This window comes from Triticum dicoccoides, chromosome 7A (assembly GCF_002162155.2).
Source record: "Triticum dicoccoides isolate Atlit2015 ecotype Zavitan chromosome 7A, WEW_v2.0, whole genome shotgun sequence".
Classification (NCBI taxonomy): domain Eukaryota; kingdom Viridiplantae; phylum Streptophyta; class Magnoliopsida; order Poales; family Poaceae; genus Triticum; species Triticum dicoccoides.
In genome coordinates, this window is record NC_041392.1 from 503433379 (window position 1) to 503450445 (window position 17067).

At 44.0% G+C, this 17067-nt stretch overlaps 1 pseudogene; it reads left to right on the forward strand.

Annotated features, from left to right (window-relative positions):
• Positions 1 to 7262, forward strand: part of LOC119331742 — a 20810-nt pseudogene extending 13548 nt beyond the window's left edge.
• The last annotated feature ends 9805 nt before the right edge of the window (positions 7263 to 17067 follow it).

A 17067-nucleotide genomic window follows, 5' to 3' on the forward strand; every position in this document is an offset into this window, starting at 1 on the left:
TTGAAGAATTCCCCCAATCCGACCATAGGTTAGCCATCATCAAAATAACTGTGGTTGGATCAGTGGGAGTAATACTATTGGAACTTGCACTGTTCGTACATTTCCATAAAGACCAAACTAAAGCCGAAATCTTAGAAGCAATAACCTGACGGTCCGTAATAGGACATTATCCAACTACAAAGTTTTTTTTTCTTTGAATACACAGGAGGGCTGTGCATCATACTATCATTATATTAAGAAGAAAAAGAAGGGGTAAGAACCCTTACAAGATAGCCACCCACCTACAGACCTTAGGTTACATATGCGCTTTTCTTAAAACAAACACCGACCTCGGCCAGCCACTAGGACCCTCCTGGCGCACTGGCCACGAGGTAAGAAATACCATGGACCCTGGCTAAACCCCAAAAAAACATTGTCTTCCTTAGCAAGCAAAAGCACTCTAGCTACCCGCAGAAAAAGAGCGCTCCAACTAAGTTGGGAAGAAAACCATAAAAAACGCAGTGGTTCCATTGCTTCCAAATGATCCACGCCTCCAGGTTAACGAGGGAATTGAGTCCTTTTTGAGCCTCAACATCAACAACCTTACTTTACCTTGTCCACCAGTCATCAAAAGAAGGTGTCCTCCAGCTGCTGGGTAAGGACCTGCGGACCAACCGATCGAAGCCAGCCGGACCAGAAATGTCTGGCAAAGACACATGTAGGCCTTGTTCGTTTACTCCCTCCCCCGCGAGGTTTGCGGCCCAACCCCCGTGGATCGACGAGGATTACCCCCGCCGGGGTGTAACCCCGGCCCGTCCGTTAATGCGTGTTCGTTTAAGTCCAGCGTGGGTCAATCCCCCGATCGAAACCCCTCCAGTCTTCGCAAAACAGACGGGGAAAAAATAATCGTCTCCCCATCCGTGGAACGAAACCCCGAGTGACCCAGAGACGGACTCTCGCAGGCGACGCGACCAAAGCGAACTCTCCGGCCGCGGCGAAGATATCGCCGTGATCCAGGATCCCACCCAGTAAGCTCCTCTCCTCCTCCTCGGACTCCCCTCTCCTCGTCCTGAGTACTCGATTGATTGATATGTGCCTGCTGGGAGGGGTTAACCGAATGTGATTTGTTGAGGTAGGGGTTCAGGGAATTTAGGAGTTTAATCCCTATAGGGATTGGGTGACAGCGTGAGGATCACCCAACCCCTGGGTGGATTGAATCCCCTAGGGGGTTGCTCCCCTGACTACCGAACAAGGTCGTAAGCAGCAGGTGCTGGATGGTTTCATCCTCCTGACCACAAAGTTGGCAACTGGTGGCGTGGGGTAAACCCTGTCATGCAAGACGGTGATCAGTCCAACACTTGCTGCATTAGCCACATGAAAAAATGACATCTGCCAGGTGCCCATGTCCTCCAGATGCGAGCCCAAGGTCCAAAAAGGTTAGCTCCCTGGAAAAAACCTCTATAGGACGACCTAGCCAAATACTGTCCAGAGGCCGTGATTTTCAGGTATGAGAGCCCTCGAATCCTGGTTGCAGCACAATGTCTGATAGAAGATCCCAAAGCTCGAAATATTCTCCAATAACAGTAACCGTCAAACCACCTTGAATGTCTTATACCGAAGTATGATCAGTCAAGGCCTCCATGACTGTTCTCTTGTTGGCCCTTCGCTTGGGCACCAAACCAAATATATGTGGAGCGAGGTCAGCAATTCATTGCCCATGAACCCATGTATCCGTCCAGAACAAAGTGTGTGCTCCCCCGACCTCAGAAACCACCACTATAGAAAAGAAGGCTTGCAGAGATTGAGCAACATGAGTGGGGAAGACGGGGTCTGTTTTTCTTGTAACCAGAGCCATATCCTGAGAGCACACCCCAGGTACTGAAGATTAAATATACCGAGACCCCCCTAGCTCAAGAGGGCGACATGGCTTAGTCCACGCGACCAAACGATGGCCGCTGTTATCATCCTCCCCCCCTCCACAGAAAACCTCGTCGTATCTTGTCGAATCCAACTATAAAGATCATCAAAGCTACTAGGATACATGTTAGTATGGAAAGAACAATTAAAAATATTCCAACAATAATTAGCTAGAGAATGGTAGAAAAGAAGGTGGTTAACCGACTCAGATCTACCACAATACATACAGTTATCAGTCCTTTTCTTGCCCCTATGCAACAGATAATCCTTACTGAGTTTGCTATTACGAGAAGCCAGACCAAGGAAAACCTTGATCCTAGGAGGAATTTTACTGAACCACATTCTTTTTAAGGCCAAGAAACCTGAGCAGCTTTAAGTGTAAGTTAAAGAGAACGAACTGTAAACTTGCCATTCTTCTCCAAAGTCCAATGCCATCTATGCTCCTCCTCCAACAAAACCTCCGTACTACATAACTGACTTAAAGAACTCCAAAGAACAATCTTCTTTTCCCAAAGGTTTCTCCTAAATGTGATACAACCAAAAACCCTGAGTGAAAACTCCAACTACTGTCCAATTCGTACTAAAGGCAAGATTGTGCAACCGAGCAAACTGAAACGCTAATGGCTTATCTCCTATCCAGTGATCTTCCCCAAACCGAACAGCTTATTGCATTAAGCAGCAGAAACTTATGGAGCATTTAGAGCAACTCCAACACAGCGACCCAAACGGACACGCAATGTGTCCGTCTTTTGTCCGTTTGGGCCGGCTAGGCGGACACCAATGTCCGGTCGTGTCCACCGACCCATACTTGCGCCCGACGCGCCGGGATGTATTTTAGATTTTGGACGGATTTTCGAATTAAAAATATATACATTGCCGCAAAAGTCCGGTCGTACATTAAATTAAAACTAAAGAACATAAGCTTCAACCAAGATCTAGTAGCCGTCGCCGTTGTCCTCGTCGGTGAGGTCGATGAAGATCGGAGGCGACCATGGATAAGGCCACGGTACTGCCGCCGGCGCATGCGGTGGCGCAGCGGGCGCCTCCTCCTCCTGCTGCTGCTGCTGCACCTGTTGCTCCTGCTCCGCCTCCTGCTGCTGCGGACCTCCAGGTCCACGTCCACCCACTTGGGTGTGCACGGGACCGTGGACGTCCACGACCACGACTGCCCCAGCAGTGGCCTTGGCTCCTGCCCCGCCTCTTGCTCCGCCTCTGACTTGGGAGCGGGCGGGGGCGCGGTGAGCCGGTGACCTGTACTCCGACGGATTCGGCCAGCGCTAGTGACAAGCCAGGCCACAAGGTGAGTTCGTCGAGCTGGGAGTCCTCGAGGGCCTTCCTGTAGGCCTCGTCGGTCTCCTACTCCTGCTCGGCCGCCTCCTCCTTAACCGCCAACGATGACGGGGGACTAGGAGCACGCGCACAAGCAGCGAAGAAAGACCGGTGACGCAGGTCGTGCTCATCGACGAACCAGGTGTCCAGAACGGCTAGTCGACAGCATACGCCAGGTCGTGACGGAGGTCATCGGGGAGCTGAGGTCGGCGGCGGCGGCGGATCTCGGCCTTGCGCGCGCGGCCGGGCTTTGTAACGGCGAAACTACTATACAGACGACAGTACTCCGGCCGAACACTGGACGATGTTGGATCGAACGGTGTTGTTTAGTTTTGCTTTACACATGAGCGGCTTGATGTGCTACATCGTCTGCAAATCGTCCGCCGTTTGTCGTCTGTGTAGCAGCGTTCTTGTAACGGCTGGCACTGGAACTCTCTCCGGGATCAGATGCCACATGCCAGCCGTTTGGTAGGTGGACGCCAGGCCATGGCATGCGGATGGCCCACTCCTAGTACCGTTGGAACTGCTCGACGGGCATGTAGACCCATTCCCGCCCCTGGGGCGTCACAATGAACGTTGCCGCGCGGCGGCGCCGCCCCGAGGAGGAGCCGGCCTCATGGTCGTGCTTCCCGGCCCTCCCAGGGATCCACTTTCATGGCATTTTGCGCCGGCAAGCCAGGCGGTGGTGGCTATGGTTTGACGGTCGAGCGGCTGGGGGGCAGAGTGAGGGAAAAAGGACCTGCTTCTGGCTGTTGGTTGGTTGGCGCGTGAGCCCGGGGCGGATACCGAGTGGATGGGTGGCGTGTGCTGTCCGTGTGGATGCAAACCGGTCCAAATTTGGGGCGGATTTGCGTCTGCATGGACAGCAGACGAACAAGAATTGGATTTGCGTCCATGCGTTGGGCCGTGATTTCTGCCCATGCGAACTCAAACGGACAAGAATGGACGAAATGCGTCCTTCCATTGGAGTTGCCTTTATAGCCTCTCTTTGGGAGAGCATTCAAATATTTCTCAACACTTCTCTTTGATACTGCAATGTTTCTAAACTGTTTCATCATATTTTTCCCTTTTCGTGCTGACTGCAACATGTCATCTCTTCGTTGACACTCACTTGACCTGTGTTATTTTATCTGTGTTACAAACTGGCAGTATCTAAAATCTAATCTTCGATTGTTGGGGCGATGTGTTCAGGGAGGAATGCCTGGTTCAGTGCGGTTGAGAGATAACGAGATCCTTCAGAGAATTATGGTTAGACAAGCTGAAGAGAAAAGATTGTATGGTGCTATATGTGCTGCACCAGCTGTTGTTCTCATGCCCTGGGGTCTTCACAAGGGAAGAAAGGTGGCCATTTTGCTACATAACTAGATTTAGTCGATCAAGATCTGGCCTTCTTTAGTTGACATTGAACCCTTATTCCTTTTTTGCAAGATCACCTGTCACCCGTCGTTCTTAGGAGATCTTCCAACATTCCGAGCTGTCGAGTCAAATGTTCAGGTTTCAGGAGAGCTCACTACTAGTCGTGGTCCTGGGACAGCATTTCAGTTCGCTTTATCATTTGTCGAGCAATTGTTTGGGCCTCATGCTGTTGAAGATGTGCACAGTACTTTGGTTTGTCAAAATAAACTTTGCACATCTTTGTTTTGTATCATGCCTTTTAGCCGACTAGATTATTTCTTGTAAATTTAGTTCATGTATTGTTAAACTTTTATGAGTAGTGTACTAGTGTACCTGCAATTCTGATTGTTGTTTTTATTCTAGGAAGTGTATTTTATCCTTTAGTTGCTTATGCTAGCAAAAACAATTTAAGGAAGAATTCTAGCAAGTTTCTAGATTATGTTTTTTTGCTATAACTTTATGAGGTACAACTTCTTTCTTGCATCGTAACACCTGCTGACCACTCTGCCGTTGTTGTAAATTGCCCATGGATATCATAGATTGATGCCGGTCTTGAAAGAAGTACAGAAGTCAACAGAGTTGAGTGGCCTTTTGATCACAAACCTCAGGTCAGTTCATGTTTGATTATAATTTGTGCTAAATTATTAGCTCAAATAATGTGTTTTTTTACATGTAGAACCATCATTAACGTAAAATTTATGTCACAATAAATAGGATAATATGCTTATGCAAGTCTGATTTTTTTATTTTTCTGACAAAGGGTAACATGGCTTGCTTGACAAATGGATGCCTAAAGCATTTCTCGTAAAAACAATGGGATTGGGCGACACCAGTGTGAATACTTGCACTTTCTTTTGATCGTTATATTCAGCGATGCTTGCCTAAAGGTGCATGCTTGATTTAAGAAAGCTCAGTTTGGTTGTGTATGCCCTAGCATTCTATATGAATTATTATCTACCTGTTGATTTCCCTTCATACACTGTCACTGTACGTGAAAACGCCCCATGCCATATTTCTATGCGAAACACATTCATGCTAGTCCATGTGAAAAATAAAGTTCATCTATCTGTCTAGTCATTACTTTCGGCTATGAGCATTGATGGGGAAAATGTTAGGAAAGGTGCAATCAGAGTGCAAGTTGCGTGGCATTGATTCTCGGATGGTTTGACTTCTGAAACAGGTTCTCATTCCAATTGCAAATGGGTCTGAGGAGATGGAGATCATAATGTTGGTGGATATTTTAAGACGGGCAAATATAAATGTGGTGTTGGCATCAGTTGACGAGTCCACAAATATTGTCGGGTCTCAAAGAATGAAGATTGTTGCTGATAAATGCATATTGGATGCTTCTGATTCAAAATATGATCTAATCATTATTCCTGTAAGCTGTTTTGCATTTCACGTTTTTATTTCCTATTCATAATGTAAGCTAATTTAGAGTTTGTGCTAGTAAAATATTTCCTTGTTTGACCATCAATATATATTGCAAACATTGACAATATTTGTGACATAGATAGCTACTAGAATACGAAAAAGTCCAGCTCAAGAAAAAATGGAAAAGAAATAAATTTACATGTGCATCTTTCATAGTATATATATGAGAATGTTGAGATCAAGACAGTTTGTAAAGAAATAAACTTACATGTACATCTTTCATGGTTATGCTTGCGCGTTTCTATGACAAATATGTGTCCTCTGCAACATGAAGTTATATATATGTTCATCATTCTTGTCTCATTCTTCTTAATTATGTCTTAAGGTGTAGCAAGTGTCCAGCTACCTATAATTCAGGTGTTCATGTGTGTGCATTTGCATGTTGCACTGTCCTTTTGCTTGCTTGCTCTGCTAATATGTTTTGGTTGTTTTTGTCCAATATTCTTTTTCTGCAATGTTTTATTCCTTGATATTGTCCAGGGGGGACCTGCCGGAGCTGAGCGTCTTCACAGGTGTACAACTCTTAAGAAGCTACTCAAGGAACAGAGGCAAGCAAGCAGGATGTATGGTGGGATCTGTTACTCTCCATTGATATTGCAGAAGCAAGGTTTACTCCAGGTGATTTTTCGGACTAAAAACTCGTAGCATCTTATACTTCACTGAAATGGAAGTAAATTGATGTTGGAATTGTGTTACTCAGGATAAAACAGTGACTGCTCATCCTTCCATAGTCAATCAGCTCACTTGCCAGGTTATTGACCGATCAAAGGTCGTGATTGACGGAAATTTGATTACTGGGAAGGGACTCGGAACAGTCATTTTCCCTGGCCATTGTAAGAAAATTCTTTGGCCATGGGCGAGCGAAAGGTGTGGCAAATGGAATGGTTTTTGACTACCCCAAGAGCTGAAACACCTAGCATTTCTGCTACTACAGAGGCGCTGAATGTTTGGTTATGGTATATGGATCTTGCTATAGCGATGCTCAAAATTTGAGGTGACTGTCTCTTGCGGAGATAGCAAAATATTATTCTGTTGCCGCCTTACTGGATAGCTGCAGACTGCAGTGAAATGTCCACTAAATATGTTCTGCACCGATGCGGCATCCTGGGCCTCAAGGACCGCACGCTCCATGTCCGATGGTGCGCAGGACCTCCCCAGCGGGCGGATCCAAGTATGGCAGCAGCGTCATGTTTTTTTTTGAAACAGAGGACAGCAGCGTCATGTGAGGCCTGCAAACATGACGAGCGGGCGCTGGACCCGTCGCGGGATAGCATGCGACAACATATAGGAACTATGTGAACTTGACAGGTTTATTTCAAGTGAATTGCAGAAAACCATCACATTAAAGCCTAGGGTTGCAGAAAAGACTCTTCTATGTTTTTGTGCCAGAAAACACTGATTTCACGCCTAATCATTTGCAGAAAACACCAAACCTTCTGTTGAGGCATTTTAAACATTATTATGACAGGTGGGGCCCGATTTTGGGGACGTGGCGTCACGGCCGCGAGCTCACGCCGTCTAACGGCATGGCGGCCGCTACTGCTCCGCCGTGTGGGTAAAAACAGGTTCGATCCAGCTCTCGCCTCTGCCTCGCCCTCTCCTCACTCTGTTCTTCCTCCCCGGCGCCGCCAGACCGCCGGCCGCCGTTCTGCTGCTCCCCGGTGCCATGGTGTCGTGGAGCGACGAGACCAGTGAGGATTCAGTCCTGAACATCTCCAGCGATGGCGTCATCAAGGTCAGTTGGTTAGATACCTAGAGCTAGGGTTAGGGTTAGTGAATTGGGGATTTTTTCATTGAGCTCGATCTGAACCTAGCCTTCTCTTTGCTTGCTCCCGCAGCTTCCAGCTACGATGCACGATCCGAATTTCAATGGTACTGACGCAGATGTGAATGTCTTGTGTGAACACGGTGAGCCGGTCGAACGCTTTGTAGCATTTGAAGGGATGCACACGGGTAGGAGGTTTCTTGGATGTGCTAAGAAGGTATGATTCACATCCTGTGTAAAGGAAGCTGTTTGCTTAATGCTTTGTTTATCAAGCTCTTAAGATTTTTTTAGCTTGGTCTTTGTTTAGCCTGTTATGACATGCCTTGTCATTAGTGGATTTTTTTAACTTGTTTTGACCACACATTGTTTATTGTGGTCAGTGCTTACTCCTTTGTATATCAAGTTGTTAAGTTTGGTTAAGTGCTTTGTCTTTGTTTAATTTGCTTTAGCCACTGTGTTGGAGTGTGTTCTCATTAGTGGATGGTAGTCATTGTTTATTATGGCCAGTGCTTAATTACTTGTTTATCAGTGGGCATTGTCAATTTGTCTGCTGTATGGTAAGGAACCTGTGAGTGCTCAGTGACTTGTTAATTTGTTTGTTTAACAGTGCACATACTAGATACATGAACCTGTTGGTTTGATGGTCTTAGACAATTATTTATTCTTTTATTGTTTATAATACATGAAGGCATAAACTGTGGAGTAGTTCAATGGATTGATTTTGAATGGCCAGATTCAATGGAGAAGGCATTGGCCAAGCTATGGGATATGTATGAGGAGACTAAGTCAGCTAGGACCAATGACAATCTAGAGTTCCTTTGCAATTCACAACCTGACAGAAGAGAAGAAGAAACTACAGGAGAACTATGACAGTTTGTATGTTGATGTGAATGCTCTTTTGGATGCCCAGCAGGAGAGGGGTGTGGAGTTAACCAATCAACGAGCAGAAGCAATATCTTGAAGTGAAGATTGCTGAGCTTGAAATTGTAGTTGGCAACTTGAAGGCAGAGTTGTCAAAGAAAGAGGAGGAGAAGAAGAAACTACAGGAGAACTATGACAGTTTGTATGCTGATGTGAATTCTCTCTTGGATGCCCAGCATCAGAGGGGTGTGGAGTTAAACAATCAGAAGGAGCAGAAGGAATATGTTGATGTGAAGATTGTTGAGCTTGAGACTGTAGTGGGGAACTTGAAGGCGGAGCTGTCAAAGACCGAGGAGGAGAAGAAGAAGATGCTGCTAAACTATGAAACTCTGAAGAACCTGACATGTGCTCAAGCCAATGTGATTAGGAACTTGAAGTTCAATCATTTGAAGGAGAAAGAGAGGCTCACAGAAGAGAGGATTAAATGTGCTCAAGCCAATGTGATTAGGAACTTGAAGTTCAATCATTTGAAGGAGAAAGAGAGGCTCACAGAAGAGAGGATTAAACTGCAGTATCACATTTCTGAGCTTCAAAAGTCTGAGGAAAAGATAAAGTTGAAGCTTCAAGGTGTGAAGGCCATCTTAGATGAGTAGGGTGCCTTCTAGTATGATAATCATCTATCAGTTTCTAGATGATAATCTTCTATCCAGTACTTTAGTATGAACTTGTGACCCAAGTACTTCAGTGATGAATTTGTGATCTATGGTGTTGGATCCAGCAGTGTTGTAATCTAGATGATAATCATCTATTAAGTACTTTAGTATCTATTTCTGAACCTTTGTCTACGTATTTTGTGAGATCAGGTGTTGGATCCAACCTTGATGAACCTTTATAAATGTGAGTGCACTTTGATTGTCATGTGCTAAGTTAGTAAATTCTGTCATCTAGATTCATGCATTAACCTTGAGGGTCATTTCATCGATATATGGACAAGGTAACCATAGTGTCACCTTGAGCCTCATCTTGTCGACATATCGATGATTTGACCCTAGGGGTTACCTTGAGCCTCATCTTGTCGATATATCGATGATTTGACCCTAGGGTTTACCTTGAGCCTCATCCTGTCGACATATCAATGATTTGACCCTAGGGTTTACCTTGAGCCTCATCTTGTCGATATATCGACGATTTGACCCTAGGGTTTACCTTGAGCCTCATCTTGTCAACATATCGATGATTTGACCCTAGGGGTCACCTTGAGCCTCATCTTGTCGATATATCGATGATTTGACCCTAGGTGTCACCTTGAGCCTCATCTTGTCGACATATTGATGATTTAACCCTAGGGGTCACCTTGAGCCTCATCTTGTCGACATATCGATGATTTGACCCTAGGGTTTACCTTGAGCCTCATCTTGTCGACATATCGATGATTTGACCCTAGGGTTTACCTTGAGCCTAGGGCCATAATAACAATCCAACAAGCCAACTTGAACATTGTAATGGCCTAAACAATCAAACAAGCTAACAGTGCATCATATAACAATTACTAGTGAACATTGTAATGGCCATAATAACAAGCCAACTTGACAAAAATAGAGAGGCTTAAGTACATTGCATCATATAGATTCATAGGTTCATAGATTACAGTACCATATCACATCATCATGAAACCAGATCCAACATAGCAAATACTAGTTCAGCCAGATTCCAGTACCACAAGTTGTTGCCAAAATAGATCTTAGCAATTACTAGTTTAGCTAGATCGCATCATCATCATCAAGGTTCAACATCAGTTCCCAGAAGCATAGAAATAGTCTTTCAGCCTGCTGGGTTGCTTTCTCTGTCTTGGTGGCAAGAATGGTGCTGATGTGGATGCTGCAGCTATTGAACCTCTCCTATTTGCTGTAGCTGAAGAAGCTCTCCTGGCAGCAGTTGAGCTGGCTGCCCTTGCTGCTGCACCTGCAGTTGAAGAAGCTGCCCTTGGTGCTGGAGCTGTTGAAGAAGCTGCCCTTGGTGCTGGAGCTGTTGAAGAAGCTGTCCCTGGTGCTCCCCTTGGTGCTGCACTTGTTGATCCCCTTGGTGCTGTTGGTGCCCTGCTTCCTTGTGTGCTACCCTCCTTTGTGCTGTTAGACCGCATATAAGAATTGTAGCAAGTTAATACATTCAAGTGTTAGAGAACAAAATCTGGCTGAACCTGGTGCTTGTACAAACCTGATGCTTGTTCTTTCTCAATGCTAACCCTGGTTTTAGAGTCTGTTTGCATGATGTGTATCTGTGACCTACAAGCTGGCAGTTGCTGCATGTAATTGAAGCCATCCTAGATGTATCTTTGGGTGCTGGTGGCTCAAACTGACTCCTTCTCCTCTTGGTTTGCTTCTTCCCTGGCTTATCCTCGAACACTGGAGGTTCTATGTCTCTGCTATTGGTCTTGGGCTACAGATCTTGTCCTGGTACAGGGAATATGATGGGGTTGTATGCTGCCAGATACATTAGCTTTTTAAAAAGTCATGTACAAAGTCTTCAGGCCTCAGTTTGGCTTTGGTGATAGCTGATACTGCATGATTGCATGGGACAACAGTCATGTCCCATTTCCTGCACCCACATGTCCTATGCTGCAGGTTAACTGAATAAGTTCTCTCATTGCTTGTCACTTGGTAGATATTTGGCCCAGCCATCAATGCTTGACAGTTCCTAGATTTTTTCTTTGCTTCTTCAAGCAACTCAGCATATGTTGGGCATATATCCCACTTGGCTACCTCTGTCTTAGTCCTATTGCCATTGAACCTAACCATCAACTTAGTCCTGATTCCATCTACCATGCTCTTTATTGGTTTGCCCCTCACATATAATATCATCTTGTTAAAGACCTCACTAATATTGTTGACAACTAGGTCAGTTTTGCAATTGAAGTCCATTGCAAATCTAGCCCAAGTAGCTCTAGGAACTTTGTTAAGCCAAGCCCAAGCAGCCCTGCAATCATTTTTAAGAGCATCCATTGCAACAAGATGGTCATGGTCAGTATAAGAGTAACTAGCTTTATCCATGTACTTCTTTAATTCTGACTCCCTAAAACTAGCAGTCTGGAAGTTTTGATAGATGTGTCTAAGGCAGAATCTATGTGGGCAGTTGGGGAATACATTATTTGCAGCTTTAAGAAGGCCCTGTTTGGAGAAATCACCATAATCACAACTAAGCAATGTATATGACCAACAACTAATTAAGCAATTATGAACTATGCAATTGTGAACTATGCAATTATGAACTAAGCAATTGTGAACTATGCAATTATGAACTAAGCAATTATTAAGCAATGTATATTATAAAATACAACTAAACATGGGAATTACCTTCTGTCTATCAGAGATTATGGTGTAATAACCAAATCTCCCTGATTCTCCACCAATTGCTATCTTGAGTTCAGATAGAAACCAAGTCCAACTTTTTGTGTCTTCTTTGTCCACAACTGCAAAAGCAATGGGATATATGTTATTATTCCCATCCCTTCCTGTGGCAGCCAGGATTTGTTGGCCAGTAGACAGCTTGATGAAGCATCCATCCACACCTGCATTGGCACACAACACAAGTCAGAAACAAGGCATTCAAACAAGGCAAAGTAAAGAAAGTAAAGTAATCACCTATGAATGGTCTACATCTATTCAGAAATCCTTCCTTACAAGCATTCAAACAGATGAACAGACCATGGAACCTTGGATTTTTGCTTGGATGCTCCTTTAAGAACTTAGTAGTGACAATTGAAAGGACCACGATGTCGCCTAGAGGGGGGGTGAATAGGCGTTTTAAAATCTTTTACGGATTTGGCTATATCCTAATGCGGAAATAAACTAAGCGGATACTTTTCAAGCACAAATCCTAAATATACTAGGCTCACTAAGTGCACCAACAACTTAGCATAAACAAGATGAGAACAACAGGATATGAGTAAGCACAAGTAAGTCACACAAACTTACTCAGTGTATATCACGAGGTATGGAAATGAATAATACACACAACCACAAGTAAGCAATACAAGCTTACACAAATTGTATCACAATATATGGAATTTAATGATACAAGCAAACTCAAGTAAGTTATACAAACTTACTTGAGCAATAACACAATATATGGAAGTTTATAACACAAGTTAGCAATTCACACTAATCACAATGTATATCAATAGTAGCAAGTATGAATTGCGGAATATGAAGTGTAGGCCAAAATAATCTCTACAAGGAAATGGCCAACACAATATAATCAACCACCACAATATAACGAGGACAACAAGATATAGTGAATGCACGGTCAAATGACCAAAGTCAACCACAAGTAAGGAGTTAGGGTTAGGGATAACCAAAGTCACGGAGACGAGGATGTATCCCGATGTTCACTTTCTTGGAGGGAAGCTAGTCACCGTTAGAGAGGTGGATGTTACCACGAAGGCACACCAACGCCACGAAGGCTCACCCTATTCTCCTTGAGATATCACCACGAAGGCAATTCTCAACCACTAGTGGTAGACCTTGAGGCGGCCTCCAAACCTTCACAAACTTTCCGGGGGACAAATCACAAGTTGATTCCTCACCGGAGCACTCCTACCGCCTAGGAGTCTCCAACCTCCAAGAGTAACAAGATCAAGGGGGAAATGTTCAAGACTTGCTCAAATCACGAATTGCTTTGGTCACAAGAGGGAGAGGGAGAGGATCTATCTTTTGATTGGAACAACTCTCAAGAACACTCACTAATCTCTCCGGGATCTAAGATTTGGTGTAGGAGAAGTGAGAGGGAGCCACTTGTGTTCTTGGGACGATTTGGGATGAAGTGCTCAACCCTCCCCCGGAGTGGGAGAGGGATATTTATACCCCCAAAGAAAATAGAGCCGTTTCCTGCAGTTGTTGACCTGCCCGGATGATCTGGATGCATACCCGGATGATCCGGGCAATGCCCGGATGATCCGGGAAGGTCAATATACAATGTGGTGAAGTAGATACCCGGATGTCCGGGGACATAGCCGGATGATCCGGGCAATTCCCGGATGATCCGGGTGGGTAGACGGATGATCCGGCTAGCGGAATAAGCTTCTGTGATGAATTTTACGAATAACCCGGATGATCCGGGCAGGAACCCGGATGATCCGGGCAAAGCCCGGATGATATGGGAGAGGACCCGGATGATCCGGCCAAACCAAACTGCTGCAGCCTAGAAACTGAAACAGGCACAACTTTTACATCCGGACTCCGATTTTGATGATCTTGGGCTCGTTTTGAAGCTATGAAAAAAACCCAGGTCCTCACATAGAGAACCACCCAAGATGAACCAAAATGGAGGATGCAAAATATGCAAAGGTTTTATCATGTATTTGGGTAACCTATTTGGCTTTGGATTTTCTTTGGTATATAGGATATGAGTGGAATTGTGTAGAGAAGATGTTGACTTGAGCAAATCTATCACGAACCCCTTTGATCCCCTCTTAATAGTGCGGGATCCCTATAACTCAAGAATCATAAAAGGTCTACACTACATAGCTATCAATAATCCATTCTTGAGTGTATGTGTTCTTTCGGTGTTCATCACTCCACAACACTAACGTCGAAGGAACTAATACCTTTGACTCGAGCCTTTCACTTGAGCTTGAAGTTGAAGTTTCTTCTTGGATCAAGTTGAATGGAAAGACATTGGTGAAGTTTTCAAGTAGCTCCCCCATACACAATGTGGGAAGCTTTGCTTTGTATTTATCTTCATGTGTCCATCATGTGATCATCCACAAGCTTCAAGCATGTAATCCTTCGGGATAGTTATCTTGAACTTGCCCTTGTCAACCATGATCATCAACACTTGATGTCATCCTCTCATAGACACTTGAAATATCTCTCTCGATGCGAGCCCATGAGAATCTCCTCTCAAAAACATAGGCAACACATAGTATGGGTTAGTACACAAAGCGCAATTGACAAATTCTAACCATACCACAAGATCTCACGTGGCACATGATTTGCGCTTGTGTGTTGACCATCTTTGAATTCAATCTTCGATCTTCATCTTGGTCAACCTTAATCTTTGCTCCATGATTAATCTTGATGCACAACTACATGTATATGGCATTCATTCCGAATCCATTCGATATCCTTCTTGCATCACCCATGGAACAAACCTTCCTATATAACTTGATGTCATTGTTTCTTCATAGGAATTGTCATTCATTATCAAGTCTCAATGCATATATAGATGTTGATGGATTTCATCCACCAATTCATCCAATATTCTTCATGCATTGCAAATGGAACTTTCCTTCAAATGTATATCTCAGTGCAAACATTTGTCCATTAGGATTGTCATTTAATTACCAAAACCACACATGGGGACTACATGTACATTCAACAATGCACCTACTACCTGGATTTGTGTCCAAGACAGCCTGCAAGTAATCCCTGATTCTGGTATACTGACCCCTCTGATCTCCTTGCACCATCTCAACTGCTTTGTTCTTAGCCCTGTAGGCCATATGAGTGCTGATCTCAACTCCATACTTGCTCTTCAGATTTTGCATTATTGTAGTTATTGGTGTGTTCAAGTCTGTTCTTATTGCTTCTAACACCTGATGTGTGACCCACTTGGTAGTCACCTTGGTGCTCTCTGCTACAGCTGGACATGTGTGCAAAAAATTTGCCTTTCTAATGCAAAATGTTCTCTCATTTGCCAACATAGAAGCTGCAATGAAAAAAGGGCAATCTTCATGTTTGCAAATAGCTATGATTCTGTCATTGCAGTTCCTATGAAACACATAGTTTCTATTTTGAGCTATGTGGAATGTGAGAAGTTCCCTTCTAAATTGGCAAACACTTTCAAAACAAAGCTTCTTTACAAACTGCATCTCTGGGCTCTCTCTATCCTCATCATACAAGATTCTTGGTTTCAGTTTTTTGGCCCTACTCTTATTGCCAAGCACAAAAGCTAGGGGTACTGCCCCATCATCATCCTCCTCCTTCAAATCACCAGGATTTGGATCCTCATCAGATGATGGCACCCAAACATCCTCAAATTGTTGCTCCAAACTTGCATGTGATCTACTAGTTGGCCCCTTTCTTACTTTCAACTTCTTCCTGTTTTCCCCTTGTGGTACCACCCCTTCTTCAATTTCCTCATCCTCTCCATGTTCCTCATGCACTACCTCTTCTTCTAGCTCATAAGGTTCTTCAACATCAGTGTCACCTTCAAAGTGTAAAAATGGGTCATGTCTTTGCCTCCTCATCTCAGCCATCCTAGCCATGAAATCCTCATCTTGCTCCAAGTCAGAGTCATCTTCAGTTAGTAAAACATGAAGTTTTCTTTTAATTGCCTCCACCGTCTAAACACTCTTCTTATGCTTCTTATACCTCTGTATTTTATTCCTCCTCTTAAGCTCCATACTTCTTTCCAACTCCTCTTGCTCCAAATCAACATCTCCTGCATTTCCTTGATCCATATCTATATCTTTCCGCATAATCAGATGTGTGCTTTGCTCTCTGGAGTAAAACTGTATTGGATGTGCCTCCTGCTCATCAACTTGTGCAACTCTCCTTGTTTTTTTGGATGGTGACCTGTGCACCACACCTTCATCACTGACCTCATACACAGTCCTCTCTCCAACACTATCTATACGGACCCGCTGCTCACGAACATGACCTATGTTTAAATCTCCAGGTCTGGGCTCACTACCCCTAACTACTGTCAGATTAACTATGGTCTGATCTCTTGGCAATGTGGTCTAGCATCTCATCAACCTTGTCATCATCACAGATCTCTTCCAAACCAGCTACTCCCAAGCCAGCATCCCTAACAAAGTACATGTAGTCATCCTCTCCATAGCCTACTGTCTCTATTAGTGCTATTAGATTCAGAAATGTTATGTCTGAAACACACATGGTCCTTTCCAAATTGTCCCTGTCATGAAAGTGGAGCCTAACTTCCCACACATCATCACACAAACTACAAAGCAAAGAAGTGCATATTCAGTTAACTGAAATATTACAAATTACTAGGTGAAACTGACACATATCCAGTTAACTGAAATCTTTTGAACACTAAAAAAATTCAGCTAAGTTCATACAATGAAGCAAATCCATTTAACTTCATACACTACCCTAATCCAGTTAACTTCATACGCTGATAGAATTCAGTTAACTATTGACACTAAACAATATTCAGTTAATGTCATACAGTGAAGCAAATCCATTTAACTTCATACACTACCCTAATCCAGTTAACTTCAGTCGCTTCATACACAGGAGCAAATTCTGGGCCTTTACAAACTATTGACACTAAACAATATTCAGTCAACTGAAAAACTTGTGTACACCGAGAAAATTCAGTTAACTTCATACACATGAGCAAATTCATCTAACTGATAGGAT